This window comes from Spermophilus citellus, assembly GCF_964194105.1.
Source record: "Spermophilus citellus genome assembly, contig: SCAFFOLD_58, whole genome shotgun sequence".
In the NCBI taxonomy this organism is placed as follows: Eukaryota; Metazoa; Chordata; class Mammalia; order Rodentia; family Sciuridae; genus Spermophilus; species Spermophilus citellus.
This window is the reverse complement of record NW_027672891.1, coordinates 1,929,324-1,945,502: the sequence shown is the minus strand read 5'-3', so window position 1 is coordinate 1,945,502 and position 16,179 is coordinate 1,929,324. Positions and strand designations below refer to the sequence as shown.

The following is a 16,179-nucleotide window of genomic DNA, read 5'->3' as shown; positions in this document are numbered from 1 at the left end:
GGTAGACTGGCACCAAGGAGGGGTAAGGCAGCGCCCCACGCCCAGGTTGGGACATTTCACGGGTTGGGTGAGCGGCACCTCCCCACGCCCATTTTCAGACTTTCCCTGCTCCGGAGGTGGGGTAAGGCACCGCCCAGGTTAGGACTTTTCACAGGGTGGACCAGCCCCACGCAGGCGGGGGTAAGGCACCGCCCATCCACGCGGAGGTTGTGACTTTTTGCATGTTGGACCAGCCGCAAGCAGGCGGGGTTAAGGCAGCGCCCCGCGCCCACTTTCGGACTTTTGGCAGGGTGGACCAGCCGCAAGCAGTGGGGTAAGGCCTAGCCGGATGCCCAGTTTCAGACTTTTCGGTGAATTGGACGCACCACACCGCAGGCGGGTAAGGCACTGCCTTTCTGCCCTGCGCACTGGGGTTAGTGCTCTACCTCATTCCCTCCTGGCTCCCACCTGGATCCTGCTGGTCGAGTGCACTCGCTGCACTCCTGTGCGCTTGAGCAGAAGGCAGGTCGCAGCTCTGTCCCAAGGGTGGACATGAGGCGGTCCAGGCGCACTCTAGAGGTTTTCTTGACAGTGTGGGTGCTGTTGCTTGGCGGGTTCCGTGGACCCACGGGGTGGAGCGACTGAGGAGAACTGAAGGGAGCTGCAGGAAGGAGCGGGGATGGCAGAATTGTGAGTGTGGGGCGTTTGTCTCGCGATGCCGGCCGGAGTCCCTATGAGCCCGCACACCCGACCTCCTCCCTTTCCCCAGGACGTTGCCTCCCAGTCACGGAGCTGCGCCCAACTCCTCCCGACACCCAGCTCCCCAGGGGGCTGCAGCCAGTTGGGTGCCTTCTCCTGTTTTCCCACCTGGGAATCATAAGCTGCTTCTGCATTGTGTTCCTGCGTTTCTTTGCTAGTGCTCTGGTGTACCACAGGATCTGTGTTGTGTCTGATTCTCTCTCAACTTTTTGTCAGGGTTTGGGATTGGGATTCGGGAATAATGGATGGGGTGGCGTCTGACTAGTTCCCATGGCGTTTGTTTGAGAATGATCCTTTACAGACATCCAGACTTACTTTCGTTGAGCTTTCCGCACAATCTCTAGCCTTTTGTTTTCCTTAGGAAACATCTGATCGTGCTGCTGGAATTTGGGATTTATTTTGTTGTTGTTGCACATTCTAAGTGGAAATAGGGTTATTTTAAAATATGTGTGCCCCCTCCTCACATTCTCTTTCTGCATCTCATTTTCCATTGTGTATTCACAATGTAGAGGATCCTTGATTTTGTGACTCCTCAGACTTTGGAAGTGATATTGCATTGAAAGATAAAATGAATTATTACGGTGGTTATTAAAAACTCCTAATAGAGCTGGGTTGCAGTAGTTCAAACAGACTCGTGTGTCTTGTGTGGTATTTCAATTTAAAGTCCTTCTGCTGAAGTAGGAAATAGCTGTCTCTGATTTAGATGCTAAATGGAGTGGGATAACCGGTATTGGCCAATAGCACCATTATTCTCTATTGTCTGTGTGTTGCACACTTTAAATACATTATCATAGTTTATTCGCTAATGATAGCATTATCCCATGAGACAGATGAGAAACAAATGCCTAAATACCTTAATTGACCCATGCGGCTATTGCTATACTAGCTTTCTTTGGGCTTCCAGAATAAGCACTGATTGTTAAAACACCTGCATCTTTAACACTCAGGCAAATACTCATGGATCCTGGATGAAGTAAATTGGCAGTTAAGGATGCAAGTGGGAGTGGACAATGCCAAAAAGACAACCCAGAAGACAGGGTCAGTGACTTTTGAGTCATCAAAAATAAGAACAAAAATAAGATAGGGAAAAATGTTTAGTATGCATATAATCTGCAACTTGGTGGAAGGAGTCTTCAGGCACTGTTGAAGCTATGGAGGAGAGGAAGTATAACCATTGGCAGCATTTTTTTTCCATCAGTAGATTGTTTTAGATGGGGAACTGTAAAATAGCTAATATTATAAACAATATGTTAAGCACTAGTGATTGTAAATTTATAAAATACACTCAAATATTCAGGATATTTTTAAACTCATTTGGTCAAATTGTCAGTATAACATCAGAAGAGGTATTAAGGAGAATATAACAAACATACTACACTGATGATGAGCTAAATCCAAATTAAAGCATCAATCAGAAACCATAGGAGAGTGTTTTCCTTCATTGTCCTTGGCTAAGAATTCTAAAGGTTCAAGAATTCTTTTAAAAATAAAAGGTACAATGGTTTGTAAAAAGCAAGGATTGCTGCACAGGGTGGCACACACCTGTAATCCCAGCTGCTCAAGAGGCTGAATCGAGAGGATCACAATTTAAAAGGTAGCCTCTGCAACTTAGCAAGGCACTGTCTCAAAATTTATAAACGGGGGGGGGGCAGTGGTTGAGTACTTTGGATTCAATCCCTGATACCAGAAAAAAAAATTAAAAGAAAAGAAATAAAGAAAAATATTTACTAGCCTTAACAGTCTGCTTTTCATTACAAGTGAGTTATTTTCAGTTAATGTATTTCTGATCAGAAGTTGTTATAGAAATATTTTAATTGAAATAAAACTTATTGTTAAGGAGTTTGAGTTTTATGTATAGTACTAATTTGATTTACTCTCCGGTGCCTGTTTTGGAATTTCTCCTAAATCAGGTCAAGAAAATGAAAATACAGAAAGTGTATTTTTTTTTTAGCATTTTTATGCTTCATTTGTTCTGGTTCCATAAGCTGAGGCAAATTTCAGAAAGCAAAATTCTAGGGAAAAATTAGGACCTGAGAAGATTATGAATGCCATGAAAATTCTAGTGTGGTTGGGCATAGAATTTGTAAACTCAGGGTCTTGGAAAATGGCTTGCCAAGAGTTTTTTTTTTTTTTTAACCTGCTTAATATTTATGTGGGGGTTAGGATTTGAAATAATACTTTTAAATAAAAATGCAGGTCTCTAGCTTCTTTTAATATTAATAGGCTTCCTTCTTGGGCCAGCCATCCCTGTGGCAGTTCTACAGCATAGTAGTAATAGCTGCCTTAAGTTGGAACTTGGGTTTCCTCATTCACCGTAGACCAATGTAATTTTTTTTCATTTTTCTAACAACTTACATTTGATTCTGCTGTATATAATTCTTAAAATGATATATTTAAAAAAAATTGAGGCTTCTTGTGGCCACATTTTAGTAGAAAAATCCAGGGGATTTTAAGGGGCAATTATTATTCATGTGAAAATGCTCTTCTAACTTTAAAAATTTATTCTAAGGATTTCTATTATGGAGGGTTATCATCCTTAATGAATAGTTCTTTTTGTTTCAAGATGCAGCATGAATATTTATTGTGAAGATAAATAGCCATCTTTGGTGGGGAAAACTCACAGAATGATTAGTCATTTATAAGATTATGTTATCTGAATCTCCTTTTTCCACATTATGTGCTCCAAAACTTTCATTACATTTTGAAGACATAATGTTCTACATCTAGTTAAATTAGCCACAGCTACTTAAGCCCACTTCACTTATCATCTCTCTGATGGAAGCTCAGCATACAGTGACTGCCAAAGCAGATTCCCTGGTTATGTATACAACTCATTCCTGGTTTCTGTTGTTTGTGTTGCTCTAAGGGACCTTGAGTACATCATCCTCTCCCTATTTCTCTTATCTATTTTTGTGCTCTTGCCTCCAGACTAGTATTTAAGTTGTTTTTGAGAAGTCTGATAACACTCTGGTCGAAGAAGATATTGGCCATGCCATCATTTGCAACTCACCAAGCTTCAGAATAAAGGCATAGTAGTAATAGCTACCTTAAGTTGGAACTTGGGTTTCCTCATTCACCATAGCCCAAGGTACTTTCTATTTTTCTTTCAAAGTCAAGGTCACATTTTTATTTGACTCTAAAATTGAATTTCACATCCAATACCTATGATTTAAGAATATGGGCTCTTAATAACAAAACCCTAAGGTCATAAGGTCAGATACACTCTTGTGCTTGTTCCCTGCACAACTAGTGGGTCTTGTCCTTGAAGTTTCTCTCTCTACCAGCGTCAATCTTATTCGTGGTGGTCACAATAAACCTGGGTACCGGATTGCACTGTCCCAAATGGTAACAATAGTAACCATTTATTGATCACTTAGCTATTGCAACTCCTGAAGTTTTGCATTTCTGGTTTAATCCTCACACAACCTTATGAGATATATAATATATCATATTGCAGATAAGAAAACAGGTTAATTCTCAGTCAATAGTGCTTGACACATGGTTAATAACAAGTGTAAGCTGGGATTGTCACCACCTTTATTATGAAAGATTCATAGTCTTTCCCATTTTAGCAGCAACATAAACTGTCTTTTTCTTGTATGTCAGGTATGATTTGATTTGAAACCAAAGAGCCTGTTTTTTTTTCCTGTTAACTCATCCCTAGTATTTTTAATAATTATTGATCAGTGTAATTGATCAAGTGCTTACATATATACACAAATGTCTTCAGTAATCAAAGTTGACAAATTTTAAATTGAGCTAATATGCAGTAATGTGTTTTCTAAAGTTGTTTTAATTACATAATTTGAATATTCTTCATTTATAACAAAACTCAATTATTTTAGGAACAATTTCCACAATCTTAATATCATTGAAATAATTCAGAATCACCTTATATTAGTGATTGTCCCATATAAAACCTGCTCTATGTCCTTTACCACTTGTAAGACTGAATTGATGGTTTATCATAACTGCTGTTCCTACTCTTAGTCAATAAGTATTTGAAGATTCTCAGTTATGGAGAAGGATGCATCATAGTGTAATCATATCAGTAGGCCTCTACCTAGGATTAGGTTTGAAGAGTTGAGGTAATCTCATTTAGCAAGTATTTTAGAGAGCTCATTTTGCTTTACTAGTACCCTAACTTCCTTTAGAGAGACAAATGACACATGAAGCAGTCATGGTTGTCAGAGATTTACAGTTATTTGGAAAGTGATGCTCTTGTGAAAAGGTGTGATCATGTTCAGCATAGGAGATGATTGAGCTTAGAGTGCTGGTGAGTCCTTTGGGAAATAGGGTGAGGGGGGAAAACTTGCTGTTTACTGGAGCAATTCCTGGAGCCAAGCCTTGGGGAGGAAGTAGTGGGTGATAGGGTATTGTTAAGTCAGAATGAATAAAGGACTCTTTCGTCTGCAATATCAGGTATTATAGTTTTATTGATATTCTAATCTGGAGTTGGAAAAATCTCAAATCTGCCTACTGGCTTTGCACCTTGATGTCATTATCTGGTAAGCTAAACATTAAGGAATACTTCTTCTCATTTAAAATTTTGCAAACAAGGTGGCAATTCTATTGGGTATGGGGGTGCATGCTTCTTATCACAGTGATTCAGGAAACTAAGACAGGAGAATCGATAGTTTGAGGCCAGCCTCTGCAATTTAGCAAGACCCTGTCTCAATGTAAAACAACAATAACAACAACAACAAAGGTTGGAGATGTAGCTAAGTGGTAGAACACTCCTTGATTCAATCCCCGTTTCTGCGAAAAGAACAACATAAAAACAATGGGGACTATCCTTGTTTATGTATATATCTTGTTTTTTCTTGTCCACTTTTCTAATTTCATTTTGGCATTTTTAGTCACCCATCCTCCCTTTGTATCTATTTAAATTTCTTTTTTCTGTATCCTGTAAGTGTTTCTCTCCCTCTCTTTTCACTCATTCCTTTTTCCACATTCCATTTAGTTGGCTATAATCAGTATTCCTATTTCTTTTTTACTTGTCAATACCTGTGAAGTGATGTGGAATACACTGCCCTTTTTCTCATGGCATTTACTTTGCCTTTTTCTCTTAATTTCTGCTTGTTGCATTCTTACCCTTCCCTTAAAGAACAGGTTAAGCTCCATCTTCTCCTTCAAACTTTGTGGCTTTGGTGGGAGCTTCCTTGTGGCCATTTTCTCTGGATGGAAAATGATCCCCTAATCCTGTGGTAGGTAGTTAGTAGGGAACTATTGAGATTTTGCACTTGAAGATGCACAATACTGGAGAACATTTAGGACAGTTGGAGAGAATCCCATACATTGGGAATGAGAAGGTGGAGGTGGTAGAAGGAAGAGTGCAAAGTTGACTCTACATAGAATCATTGAAGTCCCTGGAAGGAAAGCACTGCCCAGATGCTGCCTGTAATTTAAAACAGGATAGCAGAGATGATGTGAGTATGATAGAAAGTACCATGGGGGTGGAATTTAAACTTATAATTTAAAAATAACTATTTTTTTATGCTTCAGGCACTATTTTAGTAAATTTTCTTATGGAAAAATTATATATATATATATAATTTTCCATAAGGTTTGAACATAAAAGAGGCTTGGTAGATCACCAGCCTTCACACACTTTGCAAATGGCACCTTTTGTCCTCTGGTTTTAAGGCACCAAGATCAGGATCATTGTGCATTGAGTCCCAAGTCGTGCTCCTGCTCTGGGTATTGGGATTTGAATAAAGAACTCCAAAGGCCCGGCCTTGAGCAACTGGGGTCTTGGAAGACTGAGTTACTTTGTTTGGTAAGCACTTTGCTTAGTTGAGGGTGTGAGCATTTTCTGGTGACACCAGAAGTGGGTGGGCTCTGGTCCCACACCTGCCCCAGGACACCTGCCCTGGGCCACATATCCTGGGCCATGTCCTTCCTCCAAAGCCCTCTTATTGCTTGCACCTCTCCCTGCAGGCCTGCCCCAGGCCCTGTGGTTTCCATCCCAACACAAATGTTGGCAACCTCTGGTCTCTCCAGGACCCAACTACTGTGTGCAAGCATATCCAAGGAGACCAAACCCAGCCTCAGGCTCTGACACTTGGTAGAAATCACAACTGTGAGGATCTCTCTGGGTTCCCAGCACCCTCTTCCACATAATGCCCACTGTTGGGCTTTTTCAGCCCAGGATGTGTGGAACGGGAGAATGTGGACATCTGCTGTATGGAGGCTAGGGGAGGTTGGGGCATCCCCCAGAGTGGACACATCCCCACTGAGGATACCAACAGGTGCAGGAGGTCACAACTGGAGGCAGGAGGTTGCAACCACACTGTAATTGTCTGGACAAGTGCAATGTTCTCCTCTCCTACTCTGATCACATCCTTTTTGCCTACCAGGTGATAGAATCCCCAGAGTCTTGACCACTGCCCTTGATGGGAGGAGCCAGGTCCTCAGCAATCTCCAGACAAGGATGCCTTGTTTGGGACAAGAGGGACGAAGCAGTTCTGCATGGGCCATCCCCTCTCCTACCTCAATTCTGGACCTAGCCTGCTCTGCTCAGTACCTCACTAGCATTTCCTACTAAACTTTTCCCTTGAACCTGGTGGGGTTAGAGGAGGGCAGACCTGGTCCAGAGACTGGGGCCAGCTCCCTGCGAGGAGATGTCTTTCCCCTGACCACCCTCTTATGATTTCTTTCCTGGATCCTCATTTCCTGACCTGAATTCTTGAGGATGAATTCTTTTCTTGCCTTCTTTGTCTCTTCCTTTTCTTGGTTCCATCACATATTTTGCCATGTCCTTCCTGTTCTAAAAGCATGTTCCTGTGATCCCTCTCATTTCCCTGTGCCCATTCTTATGTGTTTTGGTGCCATGGCCAATGTGCTATTCTTGCAGGATCTGGCCAGGGGCAATGGGGAATAGAAAATAAAATACTCCCACATGCAGATTTCAAAGATTAATTGCTGGGATCAGTTGGAGTGCTTCTCTCTGATGGAGAAGCAGATTTAAAGAGTTAAACAGCAGTCTTTATTTATATATGTCTAATTTTCAGGTTAAAGACTACACAAGCCTTATTCTTTGTACTCAGACAGTAAATGGGCTAGAAACATTTATGCAGCTTTTCCACAGTTGCAATCCACAGTTGCAATGTTCCATGTTAAGGACTTTGTGCAGTGCTCAAGAAAGTCCATTTTTTAAAGTGACAGTTAAATGGGAAACCTCAGAAATGGAACTTTGTGGTTGTCTAGCAGGAGAGTTCCTCTATGCCCAGGAGCTATGTGCCTGAGTTTAAGGTTGAGGCCAATAAGACTTTTGCACAGAGCCTCCTCATACAGGGCATTGCCATAGCAGCTAAGCATCCTGTGCCGTTGCACAGGAACATTCTCAGGCACCAGGCGTGCAACAGCCATGAGGTCATTAGAGACCCCAAACTCAGACACTGCTCTCCATTCAGTGTCACTGCTCTCCACATTTGGGTATCTCCAACATTTCTCTCTCTGTTGATCAGCAGTGGCAGTTATTTGTTCCTTATCCCTTAGTACTGGCCTCCAATTCCTCCCCCAGAAATGTCTTGGCAAGTCCTGGCTATCCTCCTTCAATGTTGAGGGAAGGGATCATCCACTCCCACTTTCCTCTGCTCTTGCAGCAGGGTCCCTAGAGCATCCTTCCAGGAACTGGGCTGGCAGCCCAGAAGGCTCTAGCTTGGCCCCTGGGAAATGTGCTGGTTTAGCACATGCCTCTTCCAGTAGGTTTCTAAGGTTCTGCTTGCATCTCACAGAGAAGCCCTGTTTTAGGGTTGTGGCTCTTAAGAAGCCCTCCCCAGCACACCTGCTGGGTCCAGGCTGACTGTGCAGGTAGCTGTGCCCAGGGCCAGGGTTGGGAGAAGGGACAGATTCTTCTTCTGGAATTCACCCAGTTGGGTTGGAGCTCTGGTGTTTTGTCAGGTCTTTTCTTTCTTCCTCTGTTTCTTTCCACTCTTTGTGATCAGAGTATTTCCAGAAGTTCCCAAGGTGGAGGAAGTAACACCACAAATTCAGTGAGCAGGTGACCCCCCCCTCACATCCTTTCATTTCATCTCCAGCCCAACAGGAATGAATTTTCCTTTAGATTGGGCTTTGAAAACAGATCCACATGGTCAAATTCTCAAGTTTCTCAATCTACTTTCTGCAGCTATCAACCTGAATTAGAACCCAGGCATGGCTCTGATCAATTAGTTTCCTCTAAAAAAAATAAATAAAATTAACAAACAACTCTAAAAAATTCATCTGAGTCATCTGTATGACCCTGTTCCAGGGTCTGGAAATACTCCTGTGGTATGCTTTAGTACCACCAAAGTTAGCAGTGGATGGCACTGGCAAAGGCCATGAGAAGGGCCAGTCATTCAAAATGGGAGTGGCATGCAGGAAGGGAAACAGGGGTGAAGAAGTTGCAGTTAGGCTAAAGTCCTGTAAGAGCTTGCACTGGAGGTTTCTGAGATTCTGTTTTACATGTATGTTTTTTTTTTTTCTTTTTTTCCCCAACAAATAAGCAGCTCAGAGTCAGGCAAGAGTGGGATGATGCTCAGTGCCACCAAAGCACATTTGAGCTGCCAGGCAGCAGGGATTTTGCTAGTGGTCTTTCATGGCTCATTCTGGAGAGGTAAGTTGGGGAAGAAAGCAGTGTTTGGGGGAAGGGAGGAGAAATATGTTTTTGCAGTTAATAATTTGGAGAAGGTCCAATCTCCCTGACACTCTAGCCAAAATAGGTCGTCTTCATAGGAATAGCAGTCCCAAAAGAAGAAAATGACCCAAACTTCGGCGAACAAGTGAGGATGTAGACTAGACTTTAGGCAAATTCTAAAGAGAAGGATGCAGCTGCCTGGAATGGATTTGTACCAAGGAGCTCCAGAGCCAGTTAGTGAGCTGCAGCCTTTGGCTGAGGCAGGAGGATGACTTAAGCTGGAGAGTTTAAGACCAGCATGAGCAATGTAGTGAGACCCTTTCTCAAAAAACAAAACGAAACAAAATGCCTCCAGAAGTAGAAGTAACCTCACCAGACGGAAAAATGCTGCATACTGATCAAAGAACAGATTTACCATGGACTTTTTCAAAAGCAAAAGAAACACTAAAAGCTATACGAAAATGGATAGATGTTTCAAATTCCAAGGAAAATGAATTTCAAACTCGGAATTCTTTCATCATTTAAGTAAAATAGTACATTAGATACAGGTTTAGATGTGAATTTTCTTTGCTTTCTTTCTTTTTTCCTCTGTGTGTGTGTGTGTGTGTGTGTGTGTGAGAGAGAGAGAGAGAGAGAGAGACAGAGAGAGAGACAGAGACAGAGACAGAGATAGAGATAGAGATAGAGAGACAGAGATAGAGAGGGGGGAGGATTGATTGATTGATTCTGAGGATTTAATCACGTTGTTTTACCTCTGAGCCACATCCCCCAGCCTTTTTTTTATTTTATTTTTGAGACAGGGTCTCACTGAATTGCCCAGGCTGACCTCAAACTTGCATTTCACTCGTCTCAGCCTCCTGAGTTGCTGGATTACAAGTGCGCACCACTGTGCCCAGTTAGATGTGCATTTTCAAAAATTCCAACGCTCTTTGCATCTCTTTGCAAGGAAGCCTCAGGGGGGTGTTCTCTACTAACATCAGAAAGTAAATGAGGAAAGAAGTGGATGCAGTTTCTCTAATTCTCATTAGGCCCAGCTGTTAAATGGCTTTCCATGCATAGTTCAGCTATTAGTATGTTGAATAGTCTTGGGAGAAGGCAGAAACAATAACACTATAGTAGGCTGTATTTATAACTAGATACATGGACCCGGATACTTATGAAGCAAAGAGGTTTATTGAGTTCACAGTTTTAGAACTTGAAACTGTGAACTCAATAAACCTCTTTGCTTCATAAATTCAAGATGGGACAGCCCCATCAGTTTAACCTCTGGTGAGGGACTAATGGCAGATGGCATCATGGAAGAAGTGCGTGTAAGAGGGAGAGGGCACATCAGAAAGCTGCAGGCCACCATGAGGGGGAGGTGCTGTGCTCATATTTTGTAACACCTCTTTCCTGAGAACTCGCTCCAGGAGAACAGCATTCCCTTCAAGGCAGCCCCACCATGACTTAAGGACCTTACACCAGGACTCACCTCCTTTTTGTTGGGGGTATTGGAGGTTGAACTCAGGAGCACTCTAGCACTGAGCCAAATCTCCAGCCCTTTATATTTTGAGAGAGGGTCTCACTAAGTTGCCGAGGCTGGCCTCAAAATGTGACCCTCCTGCCTCTGCTTCCAGAGTAGCTGGGATGAGAGGCATGTGCCATTGCTCCCAGTTTAGGCCACACCACTTAATATCACCACAGAGTACCAGGATTTCAGCACATAAGTTTGGAATAGACTTTATCCATAGCAAATACCTACCCACCATGGTAACTGCAAAATTTTGGCCTCCCTTATAGCCAGGACTTGTAGCCTGACCCAATTGATGAGATGTGTCTGTGTTACATTAAGACAGTGAACACGGCTGAGGAGGGTGATCTATCCTTGGCTCTGGAGTGGCAGCATTAACACACTGCAAGGCTGAGATCCTGGCACAGAAGTGCCAGGGGTACAAACTGGAATCCGGAATCTGTATGAAATAGCAGCAGTTTTGACATGCACAGTGGTGTCCACTCAGTGCACCTCAGTTGTATGTCTTTTCTTGTTGCACTTTGTGTTTTTCCTGGACTTGGCAATTCTCCCAACTTTTTATTTACTTTGTCTTCATTTTAGTAATTATGAATTTTTCCTCATACTCTTTTATTTTGTGTGGGGGAGGGGATCGCTCAACCACATACCTACCACTTTTTGTATTTTATTTAGAGACTGGACTCTCTGAGTTACTTGGCATCTCACCAAAGCTGAGGCTGGCTTTGAACTCACCATCTTCCTGCCAAATTCTCCTGAGCCTCTAGGATTACAGGCTGGCACCATTTTGCCCAGGTCTTCCACATACTCTTCAACAGGATCATAATTTTTTTCATAATGCAACAGATATTTCATCATCTTTGAACTCCCTCCCTGCTTAATGAGTGAATGTCTACTTTTGTTTTTATTCTTCCAGTGTTGGGGATTGAACTCAGGGACACTGTACCACTGAGCTCCATCTTAGCACTTATTACTTCTGTAATTTTGAGACAGGATCACCCATATTGCTAAGACTATCTTCAAACTATTGATCCTCCTTCCTTAGCTTCCCCAGTAGCTGAGATTTCAGGTGTGTACCCTTGCACCCAACTGTTACCACTTGATTCTTGGTTGCAAATAAAGCTGCTGACTTGGGGCTGGGAAGTAGCTCAGCCTCACATGCGTGAGACCACAAAACACAAGGCCTTGTGTTTAAGAATAATAGTACATCTAGCCTAGATATATCCTTTAGGGGGGCCCTGCACTATTTATTTCTCCTGACTTGTACTTCAGGTCAAGAAGTTGGTAAGGACAGCAGAAGTACAGCCTGCTGGGACATCTGCTCCTCTGCTTGTTGAAGTAGAGGATTCAGGTGTATTGGGCTTGTGGGCCAGAGTTCTTTCTTCCCCTGGTTAATCTCTCCCCTGTCTGCTTTTGCCTGGGGTTTTGCTGTCCTCTCCTGCTTCCATCCTGAACCCCCTTTCTTCCACTTCTCTTACTGCAGCCAAAGCCATCTTCCTTGTACAGGAACAAACAGGCCAAGTCTGACCCCTGCCTAAAATCCTCCCATGGGCTCCCGTTGCAGTTATAGCAAAGCCTGGAATCCTGGCTGTGGCACCAGGGCCCTGCAGGATCACACGCTTGCTGTCATCTCACCATTCCCAGTCACCTGTCTTGGGGCCTTTGCACTCCCATCCTGCTGCCTGGAACCCCATGGTTACTCCCATGTCTTGGGTCTTTGTTAGCTTGTCTCTCATCAGGGCCTCACCTATTCAGTGTAACCTCCCCTGATGACCGTCTCCTGCCCACCTTTCTCTTTTCCACATTCTAGGCATTTTCTTCTTTGAAATCATCTTGTTTATTCATTTCCTTCCTTTTAAAATTTGTCTGTTTCTATTAGACTACAACTTCTCTAGGAGAAGGGGTGGTGCCTGTGCAGCGCCTAGTGGGAAACTAGAAGGTGCTCACAGAAATGCCTGCTGAAGAACTGGGCCAAGGAGGGGGCCTCCTCCATCCCGCTACTCCTGGGGTCTCCAGGAGGCTGTGGTGGTTGAAGGGTCTTTGTGCTTTTTCTGGTAGACAGAGCCAGATGGCAGTTTCTGGGACCTTCCTGGCGAGTGTCTAGGAGTTCTGCTGGGAACTGGGCCCCCTGGCAAACACCTTCTGACCCTGAAGTGCCCACTCACTTGTCCACAGAGGTTGGACAATGGGAAAAGTGTCAATTTCAGTTAGGAAGGGCATCTTTATATTGAACCCAGGTCAAGGAGCCGAGCCCAGACACTGCTGGCTCAGCATGGTGCAACAGGCTGGCCTCTGCGATCATCGGTCACATACCTCACAAGTACCTCTGCAGGGTTTTCTCTTTGTCCTTGGTTGAGGAGGCTGTTGGTCTTGTATCCTCCCAGCTTGGGTGTGGGGTAGACACTTGGACTGTGTGAATTTCTGCCTTCTCGAGGTTTCTGTGACTGAGGCCCCTTTTCTCAGGTTAGTTGGGTTGTGAATTCTGGCTCTGGTATCCAGAAAGGAGATGATATCTTGTCACTGGGTTCAGACTCATAGGATGGCTCCTGTGCTTGAGCAGCTCATGGATACTCCATAGGCGACGTGGAGGGAACATGGCACACATTGCCTGGGGTTCCCTCAGGGAGATGTTTGTCACACAAATGGGCAGGACACATCTTCACTTCTTTCTCTCAGGGCCTTTCCGCTATGCCTGGAGTGACTCATGTGTTCCCCTGGAAAGCCATTGCCCAGGACATGTAACTGAAGGTCCCAAAGCCTGTCTTTACATCATCAGAGGCTGGGCAGCACTGCCTGGTCAGTTAGTCATGTTTGAAATGGCCAGGGAAAAGCAGTAGAGTCTACCAGACTGGGGAGGTTCTGGCCCAGAGCCCTGGCAGAGGTTTAGGATAAAGAAAGGGAATCCCTCAGGTATCTGGGGCTCAGCCAGGCCACCAGGCAGTGGGACTGTCAACCTAGAGGGGCAGTCAATGGTTGCAGCTTTAGCTGGCAGAAGGATCTTCAGTTGTGGGGTATGTCCCTACTTGCCCTCCCTCAGAAGGCACAGAAGCATTCCTTCTCCTGGCAGTGAGGCCCGTGGGCCACAGTGTGTTCCTTAAGATGTTTGTGGAGATTACTTTGCTGCATCTGCAAGGCCCAGGTCAGACCCCCACATGTTCCTTAGCCTTGGGTTAGAGAAAGAACAGCCAACAGGGACACTCCAGGACACTGGAAGGGATGGCAGGGTTTCCTGAGATGGAGACCCACAAGAAACTCTGCTGTCCTTCAGCTGCCTTTTTGGATCTAGTGGCCAAGAGGTGGGAGGAACTGAGTCTGTGCTCTGCTACTTCCCTGATGCTCTCTGAATGTCAGGCTTGGACAGAACAGTCAGCTTGGGAAGGCAGAGGCCTGGGAGGGAGGGATTGCTAAAGTTTCATCCTGGAATGATGCCACCCTTACTCCTGGGGTGCCCCTGGCCTTCTTTGACCCTCTGTCTAGGCCATCTCACCCGCTCCCATGGGTCTCCATTTGTCACAAGCTGGCCCCAGATTAAATCTCTGCAACCCACAGATGGCTCCTATGGGTTCTGGACCAGGTCACTTGGCCTCTGACAGGGGCACACCTGTCTTTACTGGTGTCAATCAGCAGTTCAGATTTCATCTCTCTGAGATGGACCACCTGTTGCCTCATTACCAGGGCTCTGTATCACCCTCTGCTTCCCTGTGCAGGCAATGACCATCAGCCCTGCAGACTCCCAGGCCCAAACCCATAGCTATCCATGGTTCCTCTCCACCTGAACCCTTTCCTCTTGGGAGCATGTTGGGTTCTGCTTGATGTTCAGTGCTGGGTCAAGAAAACAAACTGATGCTCACCCACTGCCTCCTCGACTTGATGCTCATCAGTCCCTCCATAGCACTGCCAGTAGCTTTGTCTTGGATGAAAGTCACATCCCATCATTGATTTTCCAAAAAACCCGCCTAGGTCTCCCATCTCACTAAGAGCAGAAACCAGGTGATGCCCTGTTCTCCAGGATGTGCAGGATTCAGACCCTCATGACCTTGACCCCCATCTCCACCATGTCTCCCCTCCACTCTCTGGCCCTCACTCCAGGTCCTCTCCATGGGGGTCTTTCCTAGCCTACTACATGTGGTGTCACTGCCCCCGAGCTACTCTCCATGACAGCACCATGTGGCACTGTCCTCTTCTACATTTGGGCCATGTGTGGGTACTCTGCTTCCCTGCCTATGTACTTGTGGACCAGTGTCTCCCTGTGGAGTGTGAGCTCTGTCAGGGCCATCACCACCCTATTCCCAGCTCCTCCTGCAATCCCTAGCACTTAATCAGGCTTCATACTTATTAGTGGAATTAAGGAATGTATCCAAGACTGAATGATACATATAAAATAAAAAATCCAGTAATGCATGAATGCAAGTTATGAGATGAAGCTATTAAAGATAGCCATGAGTTCTTGAATTCATAAATCAGGTAATTGTTCCTGGACAGGTGTACAGAACGTGGCTTACATTGACAAATGCCAGGAAGGCTGGCCAGCAAGCTCAGTGATGCGGCCAGCAAGAAAGTTTTCTGGGGACTAGGGAGGGGGTTGTGGCACACTTTTAGACTCTGCAGGAGCTTGGTACCTGAAACATTCTTCTACAATTTGTCCCTAGAGGCCTCTCTCCAGCCACACGTTGCCACTACCTTTCCCTGTTCTCATTATGAAACTGTTTCCAGACACTTTGGGCAAAGTTTGGAATTCTGAGCTAACCAGATGCTCTAGATGGGGTCTTCCATCAGTGACAGTGGTCAGGCGGATTGCCTGTTTGCCTCTAGATGGCAGTACAGAGGACACAGGTTGGCTCACAGAGGCAGGGCACCTTCCCAGAAAAGGACTTTCTAGACACTAGAAACTTCCAAAAAGGAAACATGGCTGCACTCATGGAAAGATACGGCAAGTGGCAGAAAACCCAACTGAAACTTCTCTGGAGAGAAGAGAGAGTGAGACGGGAAAGGAAGAAGGGACAAGCTACAGACATGGCCAGGTCCAGGGACTCAGTGACATCCTCATGCCCATGCTTGTGTTCTCCATTTCCATTTGGAGTTCTGCTTTCCTATGTTGGTCTCTTCTCAGTTTCTGCCCCTAAGGGCAGTGGACAGTTCCTAGAAGCTTCATGTTAATAGTATATCTTTTCTGCTACTCCAGAAGGAAGTCTGGACATTGAAACCTAGTCAATTGACTTGATATTCACATGCCCTTCCTGGGATTATTGGAGTCAGGGAGGCGACATCCAGGGATGGGTTGACCCTGAGTTCCATTCCTGTGTCCCAACTGACC

At 44.7% G+C, this 16,179-nt stretch overlaps 1 protein-coding gene across 1 annotated transcript in view; it reads left to right on the top strand.

Annotated features, from left to right (window-relative positions):
- Positions 1-284: 284 nt before the first annotated feature.
- Positions 285-16,179, top strand: part of LOC308640432 (phosphatidylinositol 4,5-bisphosphate 3-kinase catalytic subunit delta isoform-like) — a gene marked incomplete at its 3' end in the record, with an annotated part of 30,758 nt that continues 14,863 nt past the window's right edge. The window contains 1 exon segment of the mRNA XM_081312353.1: positions 285-379.